The sequence below is a fragment of the Epinephelus moara genome, chromosome 4 (genome assembly GCF_006386435.1).
Source record: "Epinephelus moara isolate mb chromosome 4, YSFRI_EMoa_1.0, whole genome shotgun sequence".
Taxonomy (NCBI): Eukaryota; Metazoa; Chordata; class Actinopteri; order Perciformes; family Serranidae; genus Epinephelus; species Epinephelus moara.
Window position 1 is genome coordinate 12,166,414 of NC_065509.1, and position 18,225 is coordinate 12,184,638.

Consider the following 18,225-nt stretch of genomic DNA (forward strand, 5'->3'; position numbering starts at 1 on the left):
CTATATGAAAAATGATTCAGTGTAACTCAGTATAGCTAAAGCCTGTGCACGTTCTGTCCGAGCCTGGCCCGGCCCGTCCCTTTAACTGTAATTACGAGCCTGGTTTAAATCCGCTATTTTTTTAAGGATACAGATGTGGACATTGAAGGTTGACTCTTGTCTTTCTTTCCATGGCAAGCCTTCCTCATGTGCCTCTTAAGTGCTGAGGTCCCCATCTTTTTGCTGTCATATACCAGCATCGTGCTGCACCTGGTACACTTGACGAAGCCGACAGACACGTCACCGTCGACAACTCTCATGTGTGCGGCCAGTGGCACCGTCAATGGTGGGCCGCACCCCCCCAGGTGTGATTAGTTGGTTCCATAGCCTATGTCTATTATGAGGAGCAAGACCCATCCAAGCCCAAGGATAGTGGGGGGAAATTAGTTCATGCATGATGTTTTCTGCTGTGGTCAGATGTGTAAAACAAACATTAAAAAATATGTCATTTTGATTTAATAATTCATGCATGAAAGGGTTAAAGATAACAGGATTTTATTGTATGCAAATGCTTTATAACAGTTATACTGAGACTGATTTGAGCTCTCTCTCTCACACACACACACACACACACACACACGGAATATTACTGTAATCTCTCAGAGAACACATTTTGTAACAAATCAGACGCCCAGTGTAATGCATAATACAACACAGCGCAGCAGACAGCTGTAGGTCTGAACAAAGTGCTTCAAACACAGACACATCTGAACACCTCAAACTACAAACACCAAGCAGAGGCAGCTTTGTTTACTCATGAACAGTCTCAAAGAAAGAACTGTCAGTCTGTTGTTACTGACCTACTGTACAGTAAAGACTTTGACTGCAACTGATCTTGCCTTGTCAATCACTAATTGCGCAGTAGAGAATGACTCAGAGGCAATGCTGTGAGAGAGGCATCTTTTTGCCTGGCTGTCACTTTAGAGCCTGGCCACACCTCTAAGGCTTGACCGACTTTAAGAGTGCTCATCATTTTCTTCATGGGAAAATAAAACTAAGAGCTCTTTTGGACCATGGGCTGTTTTGCCTCACACAGGTTAGCTAACTTCATCACTGTTCATTTGCTTCTTTAATTTGACTTTTGGCAGAGTGCACCCTCTGCTGGCACCAATTCATCCATCGTTACAATGGGTGGCACTTGCACATAACTGGGCAGCTTAGACCAACCTGTACTGGGAGCCATTTTAGATGATCACAGCTGAAGGTCTAATTGATGATCCAGTGTTAGATTTACCTGTTCCAGTATTACTGTACAGTTTAGTAGACCAAACAGACACTTGTTTACTGTAAAGTGTCGAACATGGTGGTTATGAGCTCCTCTAGCCTGTTCTTTGTCTGTACACATCATGTATTCAGATGGCTGCAGAAGTTTGAGTTCTGACTGTGAGGCAGTATACAAAGGATTTCCTCTCAATAACTGATAGTGGATGTACTTGCATTTTCTTCTTTGCTGCTCTTTGATTTGATTCCTCTGTAACTCTCCAGTAATGAAGAGCCTTGCATAGTAAGAAAGAGCTAGCAGGTTTGGATCAAACCCAAGGCCTGCGAGCTTCAGACAGAACTATTTATGTCATGTAAGAAATTCTCAGTACATTATTAATGATTTGGCTCAATCTCAGGGCCATGAAAGCAGTCTCTCCATAGAAATCATCCACTTTGTGAATACTGACTATTGACACTTTTACAGTGAAGCTAACTCCTCTGGTCCTCTTCTCTTTCACCCACTGGAATGTATTGATCCATTCTTGCCTGTTTTGGAAAAAGCAATCAAATGTACTCAGAAACATTTCTAAATTCCTTTCCCTTCTCTTGACCATACTTTCAAACATACGTCAGTTCTATGTTATCCCCTCACACACACACACACACACACACACACACACAGATAAAAATCCATACCCCCACTCCATCTCCTGGACTCGCTGTTGTAATCTCTCCCAACATAAAATATGTCCTGTCTCCATGTGTGAGAGGTAATCAGATGGATCTGGTCCTGCAGCAGTGAAACACTCTGTGTCCTTGTTTTGTCCGTCACAAGCTGCCATGCTGACCCTGTCCGTACAGCACAAGTACTGTATATACACTGCTCCTTCCAATGGTTTGATATAGAGACTAATCAAAGCTACATACGTGGTTGATGTCTGAAACAATGATCATAAGTGAGTCAGGCCCTCCCCGGCCTCTTTCTCTGTAAGCCTCGACTGTTGCAATCTATCACAACAGAAAATGAGTTCTGTCTCCATTTGTGAGAAGCAATCAGGTCTGGCCAGCCTTATCCACACATTGCATCATGACTTTGTTGTGATCTGACATGCCTGTGGCTGGCAGCCAGCAATGGCTACACTGTTAGTATGAATATAGGACGATGGAGGGTGGGAGTAGAGCCTTTTTTTCAAGCTCTCATCACTGTCTGAAGCTTTTCTAAAGTTCATTCAAATAAAGTACAAAATTCAAAACACATTTTTAGAAAAAGTTTACTACTTTGTGTCTTACTATTAATATTTTAGTGTTATTATTTTTTGTATAATTAAATATTTTAAACTTGTTAGTTATTCCAGCTCCATTTTTATGTAATTACAAAAACTAATATTCATCACAGTAGGAAAGTATGGAGGGTACACTTTAAAGCTGACTTTTTTACCCAGTATATTTGCCTTCCATAGTGGAATTATATATGAGACTGTGTCCAGAATGGGAATATATCTACCACTGCTACTGCTGTATTACTAATGTAACATGGACACAACGTAGGGGAGCTACGACCATTAAGGAAGCGGCCATCATGACCCAAAAAAGGACATGCTGCACACAGGCAGAGTGGGTAAACAACACAACTACAGCTAGTGTGTAAGTCATAGGCCATCAAAATACATATACTTACAGAATTTGCTGCTGCACAAACACACAAAGCCCAGAATAGGTAGTGATGGGTAAACACAAAAAAGACAAAAAATGGCTAAAACTGTATTCATGTCAGCATGTGAGTGCTGGGATTTTACCTGACTGAGAACACAGTAAAGTTGCGATTGGCTGTGTTTTTGCTGTACTTTTTTCAATAATGTACCCCTTTAAATTTTCAGCGCAGTACCCCCTGACAGTGCAAAACATCTTTGATAGAAATACAGTGATCAAACATTAACGTGCTTACAGTTTACAGAGGTTAACAATTCCATTGAAAGTAGGAATATTGAATATAAAATGTATTTTTTAAACTTTAAATTCCATGTTTTTACCGAATTTATCATCATACAGTTACTTTACTACTGTAAAAACAATTAAAAGCCTTGTCTCAATTTAACGCCCAGTCCCTTTTACTAGCCCTGTGTTGCTACACATTTTGACAAATAAACGCCTGTCTCAATTAGACGCCCCGTCTGGTTGCCAAGCAATTCTTTTTTTATAGAGGTTTTTTGGCTGTATAAAGCTGTTTTGTTGGCAACCTCAAATTGTCCATTCCTCGATTACCCTGTAAGTTATTCATATTCCTTTAATCCGCAAGGGTCCTCAGATCCAAAGAATTATAAGGGTTTTCATAAAAATTAATCCAAGCTGTGAGTACTCTTTTCTCACTCTCTCTGATGTCCTGTCTGACAGAGCTCAATTAACTGAATTATTAATTACTGATATGTTTTCTGGGCTTTATAAATAAAATTGATTGATTGATTGATTGATAACTATACCCCCTTTTAACAGAGACTGCACTACATGCATATGTTATCACAATCATATTTCAAACAAATCACCAAATACACTGAATTATTTGCAGTGGTGGATGAAGTACCTTGTACATACTTAGTCATAAAAATAACAGATATTTTACCAGAAAATGACTTTGGTAGAAGTTAAAGTCACCTATTAGAATATTATTTGAGCAAAAGTTGAAGTATTTTATATTTATTGTACTGATATCAAAAATAATTTCATGATATCGAATGTACTTAAGTATTGGAAGTAAAAGTACAAGTAAATGCTGTTAAAAAAAAAAGTAAAAAGGAAGCGGTCAGATTCTGAGGATTATGAAGTTTATTTCTTCTTAACAGGTACACCACCTTAAAATGAAGTCTACATTATGCTTGAGAAAAAGAGAGGTTTCTCTCACAACTTAAACTGTTCAAAGAAAAACCTTTGACCATCCAGGGCTGACACACTGCAGTGGAGCAGTCACAGATCTTTATCTCCTTGAATCATTACTCATACTTGCTGCTGTGGGATGTCGTTTTCTGCTTCCATCATGAAGTCTGTCTCATTGTCAAGTGGAATGTTGTTGCTAGCATGTAGCATCTAGTCTGACATGCAGCCTGGGCTTGACTGGAAATCCAAACTTAAGGGCCTCTCCCATTTCTACCCCTTAAATCTTCCACTTGATATTGAGTGCCCTTGTTTGCGAGATAACCCTTGATGAGGGAAGTGAGAAATATTAGGGTAGAGATCTTTCCCTAAGAAATGGGACACCACTTCATGCAAATCGGCGTGCCGTGCAGTGGCGTGTGCTATGTTTATTCTCCTCCGTCTGATGAATCAACGGAGAAGAAATGCTGAAAACAGGAGGCGCCTACGACGTCTTCTAGTTCTGATTGATTTTGTTCGGGTAAGTCGATTTGTTTAAATATTTTGATGCCGCGTTCAACCGAGTTGCTAATGAGTTTATGCTAGTCCAACCATCTGTTGTTTGTATAGCCTACATTCCGATCGGGAACTGCCCATTGGTTCGACATCCCATTGTTCCGACCATATTAAACTCATTGTTCCGAAGTCCGTTCCGAAATCATCATGATGCCCTGTGGTTAAGGTCTGGTTAGGTTTAGGCACAAAAACCACTTGGTTAGGGTTAGGAAAAGATCATGGTGTGGGTTAAAATGAAAAAGAAAGTGACAAACACATAAGCCATGAGCCTGCTCCGCCTCAAGCCGGTCGCGGCGCACCATACGCCCGCCGCTAGCCGTTTAGCACCACGGACAATCGGACTAATGGGATGTTGAACCAATGACATGGACCCTTCCGATCATACAGTAGCAAATTGTTTTAGAAAACTTGCTGAAGTTGCTGACTTCTCAAGGTGTTCTGGGAAATTTCATCTTCCACTTCATTGAAAGTGTGGGTCAGGGCTTCCTTGGAATCTAGGGCAGGTTTTCAGTGTTGGAAACCACTTCCACTACCTCAGTTCTGTTTTGGGACACCACTAGCCTAAATGTGAACACGCACAACCAAGTGCAAGTGGGTATTTCTAGGGGAAGTGTGGGTATTGGAACAGGCCCTAACTGTGGCTTTAAGAGCATTTGTTTGCACTTGCCTTAATGTGATTAACCTGTGATTTAACTTGCAAACCAGGACCGCTGATTCACCCATCCGATTTTATTTTGTAGTAATGAAGTAATGAAAAAGCTTCAGCCATAGTAGTACATACAAACTAAAGTAAACTGGAGTAAAAATCTTTGACAAAGCTATACATTAACTATACACTTTATTGAGGAAATGTATTGGAGTTAAAATAAAAGTTGACAGAAACATACAAACTCAAGTTAAGTACACATACTCCCAAAATACTTAAGTATTGTAAAGCACAGGATTTCATCTCCTGTTAGCTCAGTGTTGTGTGTGTGTTTGTGGATCCCTTGACTTTGCTTTTGTCTCAGGTGTTACTTCTTTCCCCCTCCAGGGTTTAGTCATTTCAGAGAAGGCCCAGCCACAGTTTGTATATAATAGAGCCAAGTCAGAGGTAAAGCAGTGTCTATAAAATGTTTTATACTGCTGGATGGATGCAAAGTTTGGGGACAAAGAAGGTGAAAATTGTAAGGTGACCTCATTGCTCAACAGACCAAGATGCATAATCCTGTAGATGCTCATCACATACTGAGCTCAAATGCATGCCACTCTGTCAATCTTCCCTGTCACCCCCGTCTTTGTTCCATCTAATGGAGCAGAAACACCATGAAAAATGATGTTTGAGAAAACTAAGGCAGTTCAGCTTTATTTGTGCAGTGGTTTGGTGGTGGTGGTAAAAGAAATAAAAAAAAAAGAAAAGCCACTCTAGGGTATGAGCCTGCATCCTTGAACCAAAGACCATCACAGAGATGAGAAATGACTTCAGGGAAATGGGCTATTGAGACAGTAACACACAGACGTGCACGCTATCACAAACATACACACACATATATACACAATGACGCTCCACAAATCTGAGACACACCCAGTGTGCCAGGAAATAAATCCCGAATTGACTCGGACACACACACTGTTGCAGCAAGACGTGTGCCTGAATGCACAGACTTGGACATTCTCTCCACACACACACACACACACACACATATACACAACGTGCATAAACTTTAAGGACATAAATACACACAGACAGACACACTCACTCAATTTGAGGCTCTATCGGGGGAGAAATAGAATTTAATGGCACTACTTGTGAAGTTGCCCTCAGTAGAAAATGACCCAAACTTTTGTCTGAGTTCAAATGAGGGACAGTGTCAGCTGAGAGTGTACAGAGGCAGGTTTGTGACTGGATGGTCAGTCTTTTGAATACTTTGATTCAAGAGCGATATTCCCAAATGGGGAAAAGAATGAGTCACTTGTTCTCATTGTGTATTTAGTATGCGTTGAACGTGTGGTTGATTGAGACAGAGTCAGTCGATGGACGCCTTTTTGTTTAGATGTTTCACAAAGTCTGGTGGCTCAAGACAAAGGACACAAGTTGATTAAGTACTGACCTTTTCTCATTTACATGGTACGGTGATGGTGTTGTTCTGGCAGCTGCGTGAGGGTGTCGTGAGCTAAATGCTCACATCAGCACTATAACATGCTAATGCTGGCTTGTTGATTCTTATCAGGTGTGTTTAACATGTTCACTGTGTTGGTTTAGCATGTTAGCATGCAAACATTTGCCAATTAGCGCTAAACACAAAGCTGAAGCTGAAGGGAATGTTATTAGTTGTGCAGGTATGAGGTCATGAACCAAAGCATTGGACAAAGTGACATCTGGACCTGACGATGGGGCTTTAAGAGAAATCAGAGGATCAATGTCATTACAACTAATTATCTGGGTACCATGGATGTGTGTACTAAATTTTTCACAGCAATAAGTCCAGTGAAAAACTAAAAAGTCAACCTCATGGTGACATTACAGGAAGATCACCAAAGTCGTTAGGATATATCCTTTAGGAGACCTAGACTATTTGTTATAAATTTCAAAGCAATCCATCTAATGAAGCTCAGCCTAAGTTCAATCAGGAAGACTTTCTTTATGCTCTCTTTATCCCACTCCCACAGCTTCCACCAATCAGCTGACTATGGGTATTCCCTCTCCCGGTTAGCCACTCAAACTTTGCCACGATCTCCTTCAGCCATTCATGTTGCTGCTGCCAAACTTTAAATCCATTCTCCTCTCTGCTCCTGTCAGCTGTCATTTTAGGTGGAATACTCGCGCCCTCCTCCACCCCATTCACCTCCAGTCACCTTATCCAGAGCCCAGACCTACTCATCAAAGCCCGCTACCCTTCATATCCAGATCCTCAGCTCCCTCTTCATCTCATCTTATCACCACCAACAGACCAACACATTCTCACACCGACCTCGTCACATATTGACATTCGGTCATGGACTTTCCACGCCCGCATGCTATGTGCAAGGCCGGGTCCCTAATCCACTACATATACGTTCGGCAGTGACTATGTGGCAGAAACTAAAAACATCTGGAAACTGTTTTTCATGCATTCGTAACCAGCCGTTTAGATTATTGCAATTCCTTGCTCTCTGGCATCAGTAAAAAATCTCTCTCATGCCTCCAGCTCATCCAAACTCTGCTGCCAGAATCTTGACTCAGACTAGAAAATGCCACCACATCACACCGATCCTAGCTTCCCTACACTGGTTACCTGTTGCTATTAGAATTGATAGTAAGATTTTATTGATTACTTACAAAGCCCCGAGAGGCCTTGCTCCAAATTATAGAACAGATCTTTCATTGCCCTATGTTCCTTCTCGCACCCTGAGATCCTCAGATGCACCTTTTCTTTTTGTTCCGAGGTCTAGAATAATTCACAAAGGTGACAGAGTCTTTGCAGTCAGAGCTCCATGAATTTGGAAGGACCTGCCTGAGGAGAGCAGGGCTGCAAACTCAGTCTCACTTTTTAAATCACCTCTGAAAATGTACTTGTTTAAAACTGCCTTTTGGTGATTTTGACTGTTTCACTCTGTTCTGTGTATTCTGTTTTTGTTGCTTTTATCTTGTTTTAGTTGCCTCGTCTTTTATTCAGTTTTGTAAAGCACTTTGTAACTGTGTTTTGAAGGTGCTATAAAAATAAAGTTTATTATTATTATTATTATTACTACATATTTACCACCCTCCTGGAATAGATGACATCACAACGAGGTCTAATCGCAAAATACTTTAAACATTTCTCATACTTAAGTGCTCATGTAAATATTTTTCTCTCTCAGAACAAGTCTCTCCTGACTGAAATAGTTTTTGAGATTCTTCACTTTGAACCATAAATGTCAACCTTGTGGTGGCAATAAAGGAATATTTAGGTGATCAATAAAGTCTATAGGATTAATCCTCTGGGAACCAGGAATGTCTCTACAAAGTTTAATGGCCATCTATTTAATAATTGTTGAGATATTTCAGTCTGGACAACTAAAAGTGATGGACAGACCAGCATTGCCATCTCTGGCAACTTTTATTGGAAGTGACAGATATCTAATTAATTGGTGAGGCCAGTCTGTTCTGGATGTACTGCTCACTTGCTGCTATTTAAAAGAAAGTTGTTTTGTTCACTAGTTTTTCACTTCTTGTGTGGAGAGCATCTACTGCCAGTGACAAGACCTAAAATAAGTCAGAAACCATTGCTAACTTTTATCGGGCACTGATCTAACTTGTCAAAACTGTATGAATACACCAATTTCTCTCACTGTCCTTGACAGCTTGCAAGTGTTGGCAGAGACGCAACAATATCCATTGTATTCAGCCATGACAAGCCGTGTGAAAGATGTGTTTACCAGTCCCTGTTGTTTACCGTGCTGTTGGCGTTGATTGGCATGTAGATTTCTTGCTATACAAGCTGTCGGTTCAGGTCAACACAAGCAGCATGAGGTATTGAGTGCTGGTTTGAAACTACATCCATTCAGCACAAACTGGCACCGCGCTGGTCACCATCTGGAGCGCACACACATAAAGAAACTTGAAATCACACTTTTTTTCCCATAGCCATAGGTCAGCATGCTATGTGCTGTGCAATCTAAAGTTTCCAGAAATATTTATTGACTTTGAAAAGTCATGTCAAGTTTTTGAGGGATTTTTCTGACAGGAGTCCAAACACCAAGATGTAAGGGGTGTCCCCCTTCAGGAGGCTGCATACATGATGCAAGCAGCCTTGAGGCATCACAAAATAAACCAATCAATGTGACTAGGTTGCTATATGGAGACATGCCGGCACACAACAGTGAAGATAACAGAAGAACTGCCAGATAATGTATGATTTCATACCAAAAACAACAGGTCATTTTAAACTGATTTTCATCATATTTATCTTTGCAAGCATCCTGAGGTTGTGTTGCATCCTGATAGAAAACCCTGTTCTCTGTAGTTTACATTAAAGTTAGTCTCTTGCAGCATGCAGAGCACAGAAATTGCTTTCAGTGATACAGATGTGAAGATGGGGAAAAAAAAATAGACCAACAAATGAGTTGCTGAAAATGCTTCAGCATCCCTCTGTGAAATAAAAAAAAGCTCACAAGGCAATACATTACTATAGCAGCTACGGCACAATGGATATGCTGTAAATATCTTTTTTTGTTCTTTATTTTAAGATTGTACACAAAACAAATTTGTCCCCCAAAGTCTCAACACCATCAACAAGTTGTCTTTCTCTCAAGTATAACAAGCTAAATAATGAAGCTGTCAATCACACATCAAAGGTGACAGTGGGGAAGAAAAGTATTCCATATGTGGAAACGTACCTCCTGTGTGTGATGAAACATTTTGCAACTGTTCTGAACCAAGTGGTTGAGCTCAGGAGAGAAAAAAGAAACGAAAAATGAAACACAGGAACAGAAAGAAGCTTGGAAAAGTTGTTGATATTTCTATGATGACCTCCAGCACAATTAACAGTGTTATACAATATTTGTTCTGTGCTAAATTTAGGCTCTTAAATCTATTTTAAGTGGTGGTGGTGCCTTTTGCAGTTGCTTTGGACATTGCTGGCGTGTGGTTGCGAGTCACAGATCAGGATGAGGAAATCAACTCCCCAGTCTGTAAACTCTCCTCTCCTGGCTCCCTAGCCAGGTCGAGGTTTTCAAATGTAAACATCAGTAAAAATCAAGAAAAAGATGGAGAAGAATGAGCACCAGCTGGACTCACATCCTGCTAGCTATTGAACAGGCATTGGAAATAAACTGGACAACCTCAGTTCAACATCAGTTTTCCAACATGACATCAGGAACTGTAACATCCTTTTGATTAACCAAAACTTGGCTTATACTGGATAATGCTATTTAACCAGGAGGCTCTTTTCTTTGTGCTGATCTGACAAAGCAGAGGCCTGTGGCGAGAGAAGCAGAGGAGGCATGTGCTTTACGGTGAACAGGTACTGGTGCGATGGTGCACGTGAGGCGCTGTCCCAGTCCTGTCACTGCTATACACTGTTCTGAGGTGGCTGCGGAGCAGCGCTGCCCGTGTTTGGGAGGAGTGACTATACGGCCGTCTTGTTGGTGTCGGGATGTGTGGATGGTTAAATCATTTCACAACCAGAAACCATGGATTACCAGAACTATCCAGAAACATGGACGATTATAAAGTAGTAGCCAACAATGTAAGAAGATGTGAAAAAGGACTACATTGTAGTCCAAGGAGCTGATGCGATCACATTTCACTGGAGTTGTACCTTGTATAATTCCAAATAAGTAAATGATTGATTGATGATTGACTGATTGGTCACACAACAAAGCAGCACAGTGATAATATCAGTATAGGGTTGAAAAAATACTCAGTACCAGTACAATCAGAGTAATGAATGTTATTGGATTATAATTGTAGTACCCTACTAAATTACTACTACTAAATCATTTCATTTATAGCATTTGGTTAACAAATATACAGCGTTTTAATGTTAAGACATGTATTTTGTAGTAGGTTTTCCTACACTTTGAGTGTCCTTGAACATATCAAGTCCTGTTGTCATTTGTTTATTGGGTCACCAGATTTCAGTCTGCAATTAAAAAATCAAACCTTATCAAAGATGAGTCTCCTAACCTAATGGGTTTTAAGCGGGGTGGGGCATGAACTCTGAGCATGAGATAAGCTGTGGCTAGTTAGCTAGCGACTACATGCTGGACAGAGGAGAAGTGACTGCGTGCATGTGAACAAAAAGACACTTCCCACTGAGTTTCTGAGTGAGTATGGACACTAAGAACTGTGTTACACAAAACACAGTTGTTTAAAAACAGCAAGTTTATTGGTATTTGTGAATTCTGTGTGTAGTGTGCTTCGGAGGCAGTGACCAGAGCTGGCGCAGTAGAGGTGCTCCAGAAGTCACCACTGAGAGCATTGCTTCTATCACATCACTCACTTGGACAGAGTTGAACACGGTTGTCTACAGTTTTCTGATATTTCCAAGAACAGTGAGTAAAAACACTACGGGCTCTAGTTTCCAGGCGCGGCACAGGGTGGCGCAGGGTGGCGCAGGGTGGCGAACCCTGCGCAGAGCTAGTTTCGAGCAGCGCGACCCAAGGCGTGCTCAGTTTGGTAGTTTGGCAGACCGAGGTGCGCTGAGATGGGTGTGGCGGCGCAGCAGGGCGAGGTGTCGACAGATCCAGCTTGGCGCAGTGACAGTTTCGTGCCATAAGGCTTCGCCGAAGGTGCGCTAAAAGCTCGCCAGCTGAAACCAGGTCTACTGTCAGCGCAGGTGGAGCGCAGCCGGTGTAATGGAAGTTTGGCTGACCGGTGGACAGTGGGCACACGTCACCAAAACCTCACAGGCAGGTTTCCAGAATATCAGGCACATTAACGATGCAATAAATAGCCACAAAAACCACTATTCAATGCAACTATCTGCAATCAGCACATAAATGTATCTCTATATCGACTGTCCCGTCACATCTGATGTCAGATCAAAGGGGATTGGCACCGTTTGACACGTTTGGCATGTGTAATGGAAACCCAACCTGATTTGATTAACACAGCTGCAAACTAATGAGTTCACATGCCTCTCAGCCAACCACAAACAACACAGCATCAGATAGGGAGTATATATTCAGCATCTATCATCTTAGAAAAGTCAAAAGAAAAGAAACAGAGTGAGACTGCGAGAGAGAAAGAGAGAGTGTGCACACGGGAGAAACGCAACATTGATTTACAATTGTGGTGACCTCCTCCCAGGCTACCTTTGCATCATCAGCCCGTGGAGGTCTGCTCGCAGTTCCGTATATTGGGACACTGCGAGCTAGGACCTCCCGGACAGTTTCCTCCTGGGAGAAGTTTGGCCAGCTGACGCTGCTGCTCTCTTCTGCCATGGCGAATTGAGTAAACTCTCATTACGATCCCAGATAGATATGCAGACTCAGGAGCAGAAGCTGAGCAGCGAGGATGGAAAACTAGGATTTGTCCAGTGGAAGTGGGGTGTAGGGGATTCATAGCAAGATCAGCTGTCTCGCTCCTGGGAGAACTCGGAGTGCGGGGACAGAGTTTGAGGAAGACAGTGAAGGAAATGTCAGATGAAGCAGCCAGAGCAAGCTAATGGATCTGGAAGAGAAGAAATAATGTCAGTTGGGGGCCAGCAGGGGGAACTACTAAGCTGGATACATAACTCCTTGAGATCAGGTGGAGAGATCCACCAATCAGTCCTCTCAGGAGGAAATCCAGGAAGAGGAAGGTTATTTAAGTGTGGGAGTGGCCTATTTGAATCCCTTTTGTTTGAGACCATGCTGCAAGGTGAATGTGTTTGCTGATCCTATAAGTTTGTTTATCTCCTTTAACTTTAGCTTATATTGTAGTTATGATATGTAGCGTGTGAAATAGAGTCTGGTGAATGTGCTAGGAAAGGTAGTATCAGCACTGCTTCTACCTGGAGCTCACATAAACAGAGCCTGGGTTTGTTGAAGGTGGCAGTGCTGTTTGGGCTGAGAAGGCCATGTGTAAGTAAGATAAAGGAGGTAATTGGGTTGGTGCGGGGAGCAGTGAGACCTGGCATTAGGGGAGTGTCACTGGTCTGTATAGTTAAGTCTTGCCATAATAGCTTATCATAGGGCTTAGGAGGTTATTCACTGAGTGCTGATCCTTTCTCTAGAGCACAAACTTCTTGTGTTTATTTGAATGCACTGATGTGTTCATGAATTTAATATTGCAGCTGGTAAAGGTGTCTGATTTCAACCACTTCACTACAAAGTAGCTTCAATCATTAAAGTCTTAACTTGTCTTAAGACTTGTCTATATTAAAACATTTTTTTTTGATTATTTGGTATCATTGATCTCAATCTGAAAAGTTATCAAATAAATGTTAAGGCATAAAATGTACAGTATTTGCCTCTGTATTGTAAGGTAGAAATATGAAGTAGCGGAAAATGAGTTAGTTACAAAAGTTACATTCCACCACTGGCTGCTCACCACATGACTAATGTACACAGTTTATTCAAGAGATGTTTATATCATAGATCCCTGGCTCCTAACTGCCTAGAAGCCATGCCTCTTTTGCTGAAAACCTAAACTCTGGTAGAGCAGGGTTATATAAAAGTGGATGATGCAACACAGCTAATGAGCTGTGATTTATTTTTTATTTTTCTCATAAGCTATGATAGCTTTCTCTGTATTTGACTATCCAGCTCTCTGTTCCCTCAAGGCTTGTGTACACAAGAGGCATTTCAGCTGCAATTTTCAGTCATCTATCTCATGTGTGTCTGAGGGAGCAGATATATGCTTTACATGCTCTATGTGCGAGGCTTTACATCTATTTTTTTCTGTTTTATACATGTAGCTGCAGTGATGGTGTTGGCCACTGAGTACTGCCAGAAAGCAAGTAACCTACACTCAGTACTGTGCCTGAACACACCCTGTGTAGACACTGACAGAGGACTGATACTGCTTCTGCTGCTCTGCAACTGTGCTGCTTTCATTACGCAGCCTATGTGGCCAATGTCAAACTTAAGAGCTGTCGAGATGGTTTGCTTTGGTCAGCTGTGCAAATTTGTGTGTGAACTTCATCAAAATGGAACTTGACAAAAAAGAATGTTTCCTTGCTTAAAGTAATCCACTGAAATTAATTTATTTTGCTTTGCAGTTTTGCCATTTTATATCCTGTTGGGACCGGGCCTCATTACTGCTTTAAAATACTTGTATCCAAATCTTTAAGTTCTATGTTGAGAAATAATAATGTACTTTTCTGAGGTTCTATATTGGAATTTTAGCAATAGCAATTAAGAGCTGAGTCAGCGTCCCCTTGGCTAAATAATAGATCACAATGCAGGCTCTCATTGGTCTTCCACTTTGACACATTACTCAGCAAGTAAACAGCTCCACCACTACAAATCAATCTCATTCTAAAATTCACAGACACCAGCACATCAAAACCCAGAAATATTCTGTGCACTGCAGTCTGCCAAACTTTTCAATTTGTAGCAAACAGACAGGCAAACATCCTCAGAAAGTATGATGAATGTCTTATCTGTCTGCTTCTATTTATCTGCCAACCTGTATATTTATGAGAGATTTATGCGCTCCAGTTCTTCCACGTACAGCAGCAGGTGAACAAAGCAGGACAATCAGGGAGTTTCGGGGTTTGGGCTTACTGCAAAAACACCAAAACAGTGTGTTTTATTCATAAGATGCAAAGGCTAACACATATATGTCTCTGCGTTTCTACATATGCACTTGTGGATCAGAGTCTGTTTGTGTATTTGCATCATCAAGTTCCCCCGAAGCACCAAGTGAAAAGAAAGGACAAAAAAAGTGTCCGTCCTTCCACCACACCGACAGAAAGACGAAAGCAGAGACAGAGAGCGAAAGAGAAGCAGCGCGCCTTCCACACCATCGGGAGTGTCTGAGAGATGCTGACAGCTCATTTCCATGAACTGTCTGACTGTGGCCGATATATATACTGGAACGAGTGAAAGGAAGTAGGAGGCAAAGAAATGTGGAGGTCCAAGTCAAGGTGAAGTCAAGTCAGAGATGAATAGAAGGAGGATGATGGCAAAGCAAAGACAGAAGGGAGCACATAAACAGATAGCTGAACGTTGCGGGGCATGAAAGGACAAATGGTGACAGAGAAGGCAGAAAGCAAACGGGAAAGAGGAGCTGGAGCAAAAATATCTTCTCTAGTCTCTGTGACCCGCTAGAGGAAAAACAACAAAAATATGTATGTGTGACACCTTTGCTCTTATACTCAGGTACTGCTGTGTGCAGTATATATTGAAATATTGTTGTCATTTGACATTTCATGTGACTCAAAGAATAGACTGGAAAAGTTAGATTTCCATATTTCAAGGCAAAACATAAATTCCAAATACAGAGATTAAATGCATGGATAGATTGTAACTGCACTGTGACAGACTAGGTATAGGCGACCATCTCTTAAGAACTTGCTTCCAAGACAACTGGAATAAAAGTGTCCACATACCCAATGATAATGTCCTTTCTTAATCATAAGTTAAGTTATTGAGTGCCCCCAGGATCAACTCATTGTAATACTTCACACCAGCACAACCTGGTCTCGCTCCGAAGTCTTCGAAAACTGGCAATTGGTCAGTGACTTCCGGCGTCACACACCAAGGAAAAAGGCGTCCTTTTACATCGGCATGATACTTGGCATTCGTGTCAGGGGGAAATGCGGCAAGACAACATAACTTAAGGGGGGGAAAATTCAACTAGGGTGGATGGGTCCAACAACCACTGACTTTCACTTGGGGGGCCAGTGTTTGCGTGTGATTGTAAAGCCAAACCCTGTTCTTTTTTCCTGAACCCAACCACATGCTTTTGTATGGAGTTAGATTTGTGTCTTTATTACATGCGAGAAAATACATGATATGAGAGAAAAAAAAATGTTTGAGAGAAAAAGTTTTCAAGTTAAAAAAAAAAATAATAAAATAAAATAATAATATTTGAGACTAAAAAAGTTTTGAGAGAAAGTATTTTGTCATAGAATATAAAAAATAATAATTTGAGATTTAAAAAAGGATTTCCGAGATTTCTCTCAAAAAACTTTTTTTTTACTCTCAAATATTATTTTTTTGCTATCAGTGTGAAAACATTTTCTCTCAAAACATTTTTCTTCTCTCTCTCAAAACCTAAGTCTTTGCTCTTGTGTCAGGATTTTGATCGCTGCGAAAATAATGTCATGGGCGGGGCCACGTTCCTATTGGCCAATCTCAATCGAATTGCCAGCTGGGTGAGGATTATCTTGGGAGTCGAATTCAACTGAATCATTCATCATCTGTGTCATCATCTTACCCAAACATTGGAGTCTCCGCTCCCAAATAATGCAGCGCATCTATGAATCGACCATGGTGGATGAATGATTCAGTTGAATTCGACTCCCAAGACGATCCTCACCCAGCTGTCAATTCAATTGAGACTGGCCAATAGGAACGTGGCCCCGCCCATGACATTATTTTCGCAGCGAAAGCAAAATCCTGACACGAGAGCAAAGACTTAGGTTTTGAGAGAGACAATTTTTTTTGAGAGAAAATGTTTTCACACTGATAGCAAAAAATAATATTTGAGAGTAAAAAAAAGTTTTTTGAGAGAGAGTTTTTTTTCTCGGAAATCCTTTTTTAAATCTCAAATTATTTTTTTTATATTCTATGACAAAATACATTCTCTCAAAACTTTTTTCAGTCTCAAATATTATTATTTTTATATTTTATTTTTATATATTTTTTTCTCTTAAACATTTTTTTTCTTATATCATTTGTTTTCTCGCATGTAATAAAGACACAAATCTAATGCCATACTTTTGTTACCTGAACCCAATCAACTGCGTGTGTCTGCAATACGTAACCACGTGCATTTGTTGTTGAAGGAAAAAAAAACTCAATCTGAGGTGCATACTGCGTTTATCTTGAAAGAGACTGTATGCAAACTGTACATTTCCTGTGAAAACTGAAGTGTATTTTCAGAAAAAAAAAATGCATGTAACAGGCAGAAGTTGACACAGAACATCAACAACCAATGCACCCAGGGTACCTTGTATGTCATATCTTGAAGAGGAACGTCCATGACCAGACATTGATATGTGATGAGGACAGAGTGAGAATGTGTTGACCAGGAAGGTTAAATGCTTACTATATTGGTACTCATTTTGCCATGTTATCAGATGACAAAGCATTAATTGCGACAAGTGTCTTAAGTGAGTCTTCTCTCTTTGTTGCTAAAGTGGACATGTTAAATATAACTGAAAGGAACTGGAAGAATCGCCAGAATAAAGGTCACAGCAAGGTCAACCAAATTTTGTAACCTGAATTCTGGTTATTCTTGTCACTGGATCCCAAGGATTCCCAAATAACTAAACCAGGTGTGTTAGGCCCAATAGCCCAGAAGCTGGTAGAACCTGCTAACTGTAAATGCTTTGGATCAACAGGATGTCTCTTTCCTTTCCATCCCTATTCACATTGCCCTGTTTTCAGATGTCTAATCATCCTTTGCCACCAGTGCCTAAAGTCAAATGTCTTGCACCTTTATTGCAAAAGTGGACACCATTAAGAAACTTTTTGGGAACTGACTAAGAAACAACAAAGAAGGTCACTGTGTGGTCCACCAAATGCTGAACTTTAAGATCTCTAGGGTGGTGAAATCTTGGTTCCCAGGAGTTCTCGAAGATTTTCACTAAATTAGACCACAGTTTACCAAGCCTCCACTCTTGGCACACTGAGCAGAGTGGCGCAGCGGAAGCGTGCTGGGCCCATAACCCAGAGGTCGATGGATCGAAACCATCCTCTGCTAACTGTCAATCCTTTGGATCAACGGGATGTCTGTGTGCTTTCCATTCACATTGTTTGTACTTAGATGCAAGTGTGAAGCTGCTGCTAGCTTCTTTACAATACTCACATCCCAGGCAATTGATATCATTCACTAATATCTTCTACTCACATCCCAGGCAATTGATATCATTCACTAATATCTTCCATTGATGGCTCTTATTTCCATTGAAATGTCTTAACTTAACCTGCTGATGAACTTTTGTCACTTGCTCATCAACTGTA

General features: G+C 40.9%; 1 non-coding gene across 1 annotated transcript; it reads left to right on the plus strand.

Annotated features, from left to right (window-relative positions):
- The first annotated feature begins 17,893 nt into the window (after positions 1 to 17,893).
- trnam-cau (transfer RNA methionine (anticodon CAU)) lies at positions 17,894 to 17,965 on the plus strand. Its single transcript has one exon. It is a non-coding gene; the product is annotated as a tRNA-Met (tRNA).
- The last annotated feature ends 260 nt before the right edge of the window (positions 17,966 to 18,225 follow it).